Source organism: Wolffia australiana, chromosome 3, assembly GCF_029677425.1.
Source record: "Wolffia australiana isolate 7733 chromosome 3, ASM2967742v1".
NCBI classification, from domain to species: domain Eukaryota; kingdom Viridiplantae; phylum Streptophyta; class Magnoliopsida; order Alismatales; family Araceae; genus Wolffia; species Wolffia australiana.
In genome coordinates, this window is record NC_135837.1 from 17,898,978 (window position 1) to 17,904,977 (window position 6,000).

The following is a 6,000-nucleotide window of genomic DNA, read 5'->3' on the forward strand; positions in this document are numbered from 1 at the left end:
ATAAGACTTAGAATTCATTCACCCCTCCTCTATCAAACTTCAAATTATATATTCAAACTCATCAAATCACCTCCTCTACAAAGTCCCTCATCCTTGATTCGTGTAGAGAACCCTTGCCTCCACTACCAAAAAAGTGAATGAGAAGGCTTCTTCAAAGTGTAATAATTCATCTTCAAAGATGATCAGCACATACAAAGCACATTGAAATTCGAAAACCTTTTTCCCTTGTTCTTTTTTAGGTTTCAATTGATGATGCTAAACGCCCAAAGGAGCAGGCACGGAGCATAAAAAAAGACATTTATGATCGCTTTCTTTTATCTTCTCCATCTAGAGGTGTATTTCTGAAAGAAGAGATTAATGAAATTTGAACTCCCTGAATCAAGGACATGTGGCGAAAACATACGGGATCATCCGCAAAGCAATATCTGTTAGATCCGCAGGAGTCTTGCATCGATTCTCATGGATGATGAAGATCGTACGTGAATCTAAATCAATGTAAAACATACCTCGATCCATCGCATCTTCGATTAGTTGTATCGAACAATCTTCAGGGGAGGCCTTTTGGATCAATACCGAATGACTTCCTGAAGTCTCTCTGAGTAACGAGATGCTCAGGAGAAAAGTCAATAACCTTATGACCCAGGGACTTGGCCCCTATTTATAGGAAGAGGAGATACTTAATCCTCTTAAGCCTATCTTAATTAATCCCATCATTATTATTAAGATAAGCTTAGCCTCTACACAATTAATTACCACACTTATTGTTATAAATGTCTTAATCCCGTTATTAAGCGAATCACATATGAAGTGGGATTTATAACTGGTAGCTTAACAATATGCAATTATATACATACATATATATAATTGTCCATAGATTAAGAAATTAATCTAACAATGTCCAACTTGGACAATATAAATATGTTCATGAAATATTGCATATCATCACTGCAGGAGCTCAAAAACTTTGCCATCATTACTAAGACATTTCAGCCCATCTCGTCCATCACAAACTGGCATAGAACCAAAGGGCTTTTGTTACATTAATAGTAACTAAACCCAAACAATGATCACATACACCAATTCAATGAATGACATAGATCATGTATGGATGTGTAGCATAGAAATTACACAACATGATTCATACGTGTACATTTCCAACTTAGTCCTCCGAATTCTTAATGGAGATCAACTGAAGTTTGTTCAGACATGCTTAAATTTAGGAGATTACTCATGCATGAAAACAAACTCCGTAATGTGTCTATTACTGAATGAACATCAAAATACAAACTCCCACTGAATTACATATCCTCATGAGGTATTAAACCCATATAAGCAATATGCTCATGAAAGACCTTTGGCAGTAGTCCTTTTGTGAGTGGATCCGCTACCTTGGAGTTTGTCCCAATATGCTCAATAGACAACTGCCCTGTCTGAGCTTTTTCTTTCACAACTAGGAACTTGATATCAATGTGCTTTGATTTCGTTAAGCTCCTGTTGTTATTGGCAAACATAATGGCTGATCGATTATCACAATAGAGCTTTAGCGGTCTTTCAATGCCATCAACGATTCTCAAGCTTGTGACAAAATTCTTCAGCCAATTGCCTTGATTTGATGCTTCATAGCATGCTATATATTCTGCTGCCATAGTAGAAGATGCTATCAATGTCTGCTTTGCACTTCTCCAAGATATAGCTCCTTCTGCTAACAGAAAAATATAGCCTGAAGTAGACTTTCTGCTATCAACGCATCCAACAAAATCAGAATAAGAATACCCAATGATCTCCAATTGATCTGATTTCTTGTATGTGAGCATATGTCATTTTGTTCTCTGAAGGTATTGCATGACTCTCTTGGTTGCTTTCCAATGATCCATACCTGGATTACTTAAATATTGGTCCAGTACACCAACAATATGAGCCATATCTGGGCGTGTACAAACTTGTGCATACATAAGACTCCCCCCAACTAATGCATAAGGAATCTTTTGCATTTCCTGGCTTTCAAAATTGTTCTTTGGACACTGATCAAGACTGAACTTGTCTCCTTTAGCAATAGGAGTGTCTAGAGGTTTACAATCTTCCATTCCATATCATTTAAGGATTTTTTCAATATATCCCTTTTGAGACAAACCTAAGATATTTTGGGAGCGATCACGATATATCTGAATGCCCAATACATATGAGGCTTCACCGAGATCCTTCATCTCAAAATGACTCGATAGAAATTTCTTCGTGTCATGAAGTAGGTTTGTATCGTTTGTGGCAAGTAATATGTCATCGACATATAGGACGAGAAATATGTAATTACTCCCACTAAACTTATGGTAACACATTCATCTGCTAAGTTTGCCTCAAAACCAAAAGAGACAATAATTCGATGAAATTTTTGATACCATTGACGAGAAGCTTGCTTTAGACCATGGATGGACTTCTTTAATTTGCGGACCATTGATTTTGGATCTCCGATCTCAAAGTTTTCTGGTTAAACCATATATATGGTCTCATTGATGTCTCCGTTAAGAAACACAGTCTTTACATCCATCTGGTGTAGTTCAAGATTAAAATGCGCTACAAGTGCCATTATAATTCTAAAGGAGTCTTTCGATGAAACTGGAGAGAAAGTCTCATTATAATCTATATCTTCTCGTTGAGTAAAACCTTTTGCAACAAGACGAGCTTTATATCTTTCCATATTACCCTTTGAATTCCTTTTGGTTTTAAATATCCATTTGCAGCCAATGGGCTTCTTACCTTTGGGTAATGGGACAAGATCCCAAACGTCATTGTCAACCATAGATTTTATTTCTTCGTTCATGGCATCTATCCACCTTTGAGAGTTAAAATTCTGCATGGCATGTTTTATATGAAGAGGATCATCTTCCATGATCTCAAAATCAGCCTCATGTTCTTGGAGAAAAATAATATAGGCATCCGGAATTGCAGATTTTCTTTCTCTAGTGGATCTTCTTAAGGGCACTTGTTTTTGAGGTTGTGATGTTTGTTTAACTAGAATAGAGGAGCATGAAGCATTATCTTGAATTAGTGGTGCCTTTGTTGGTGGGCCAAGTGTAATTAATTCATCTTCTTGGTCATCAACAATAACTAACGGGGCATCCTCTAATTCTTCCGTAAAGACAATGTCATGAATTTTATCTCCCCTTGCAAACTCAACATCCTCAAAGAAATGAGCATTTCCCATCTCAAAAATGGCTTTAGTAGTGGGGTCATAAAATTTAAAACCTCTAGACATTTCAGAATATCCAAAAAAATAGCAAGTGACAGTTCTAGAGTCAAGCTTCCATTCATTAGGCAATAAGGTCGTGCTTCTGCTTGACAACCCCAAATATGTAAATGTTTCAAACTTAGTTTGCGAGTTGTCCAAAGCTCATATGGAGTTTTCTTAGTTGCCGCTGTTGGAATTCGATTAAGTAAATAGGCAGCCGTCTTGAGTGCTTCGCCCCGGAGGTTCATAAGAAGAGGCGATTCTGCAAGCATACTTCTAACCATATCTTGGAGTGTTCTATTTTGCCTCTCGGCAACACCATTCATGTGGGGTGAACCTGGCATGGTGTATTGAGGAACAATACCACATTCTGAAAGATATTTAGCAAAAGGTCCTGGACATTGTTCACCTAAACCATTATATCGGCCATAGAATTCTCCTCCACGATCTGATTTTATGGTCTTAATCCGCTTGTTTTGCTGATTTTCAACTTCAGCTTTATATTTCTGAAACATTTCTAGAGATTCTGATTTCTCATGAATGAGATATAAGTGACCATATCAAGAATAATCATCTGTGAAAGTAATGGAGTAGCGTTGACCATTTCTAGTTGCTGTAGGAAATGGTCCACTTATATCTGTATGAATCAATTCCAAGATATCTGAAGCTCGAATGGCCCCTTTTCCCTTAGGTTTTGTTTGTTTTCCCTTGATACACTTGATGCAAGTGTGAATATCCTCGTCATCAAAGGAATCTAGAATACCATCTGACATATGGCTATCCATTCTCTGATGAAAGATATGCACAAGTCTTTTGTGCCATAATAAAATGGAATTCTTATTCGTTAACTTCCTCTTGGCCCCTTTTGCACTAGTATGCAAAATTTCATTGGATGGGACGTCCACATCGAGTATATAAAGGTTGCTATCACTTAATAAAGAGCCAGTGCCGATTAGACTTGATTCATAAAAGAGACTAACTTTACTATTTACGAATAGACAGGTATAACTGAATTTGTCCAAAATAGATACAGAAATTAAATTATGTCTAAAAGATGGTACCACGGAAGTCTCTATCAAGTCTAAACAGCATCCAGACTTTAAGTGCAACCTAAATGTCCCTATTGCCACCACTTCTGCTGAATTGCCATTCCCGGTGTAATTGAAGCTTTCAGTGGCACTCGGTGTCCGGCAATGGAGGCAACCCTGCATAAACACACTAACATGAATAGTAGCCCTAGAGTCGAGCCACCGCATGTCTAAGGGCATAGACTTAATTAATCCCATCGGCTGGGTTTTCAGATTTCATGACATAACAAAGATTTGAGTATGTGAGGGCAATCATTACATCTTTCTTCCATGTCAGAAAGTTATTGGGATTCAAGATGGGAATTTTATGCCCTTGTAAAGTGATATACGCGTGTGCAGTTGCTGTAGAATAGGACAAATAGCTCACATAGGGAACTGAATTGCAAATAAAGTAAAAACCCATCGCAAGACATCGGGTGCAACAATAATGTGTCATCTTTGGACAATAACATTAACTACAATTGACATCTTGTTGTGAATAATAACATAGAGAAAAAAAGTTCTCGTTAACTAGCAAGTCTGTCTTTGGACCGACCAACCAATCACAAGAAAAATAACTGGATATTTGTCTCATGTCATTTATCACGAGCGTACAAAGTCTCATCCAGTATTTACTGTCCTTTGGGCCAGCTAGTACCGGCATTTGACACGTGCACACTACATCCAATGTATAGAGTAAATGATTTCCACAAAAGATCCCACTTTGGCAGGATATTGTTTCCGTCAAAAACTCATTACACTGGACAATGTACTGAATTTGCATGTACTTGACTGCTGTTATGAATACCTTCGATTATCCATGATGGTGGGTATTTTCAAGTCCAAACATCAATCATAATCTGCCAATCTTGCATTAAACTAACATAGACCAATACATTTAGGACCTTCTTCGGCTAGCTAGTGGTGAAAATCCATCAAACTTGAATTATCGGCCCTTAAATGGCTGATTTGCAACTTGAAATTTGATATTTCCATCTCTGAAAGACCTAATATGAACTATTATTGCCTTGGGATGGCTGCTGTAGTGGCCCATTTAGGTCTTACGAGGGCCAAAGGAAGTCTAAGATGGGCCATCTATATCATACCTAAAGGGCCCCAAGAGTAGGCCAAATGTGTCTTTTTATATATTTATAGGGCCCCAAGGTGGCCCAAAATGGGCCACCTATTATTAATCACACAGCGCCTTGGGGCAGCCCGAAATGGGCTGCCCCTAATAGGGTTTTGCTAGGCCCCTTGGGCGGCCTGGATTGGGCTGCCCACAAAAGGGTCCCGCAAGGCCCCTGGACAGCCCGAAATGGGCCGCCCCTTAAGTGACCCTCGGGGGCCCTGGTCAGCCCGAAATGGGTCTCCGTGGGGCCCCTTGGGCGGCCCAAGTGGGCCGCCATTTAAAGGACTCTTGAAGGCCCTGGGCAGCCCGAAATGGGCTACCCATTATGGGTCAGCCCCATGGGCGGCCCGAAATGGGCTGCTCTTTAAGGGGCCTTGGGGGCCCTGGGCAGCCCGAAATGGGCTGCCCATTAACGGACCCTCGGGGCCCTTGGGCGGCCCGAACTGGGCCGCCCATTAGGGATCCCGCGGGGGCCCTGGGCGGCCCAATATGGGCCACCCATTTCGGGTCCCGCGGGGCCCTTAATGGCCCCGCCCTTGAGGCGGTGAGTGACCGCCTCAAGGGCGGTGACCGCCTCACGG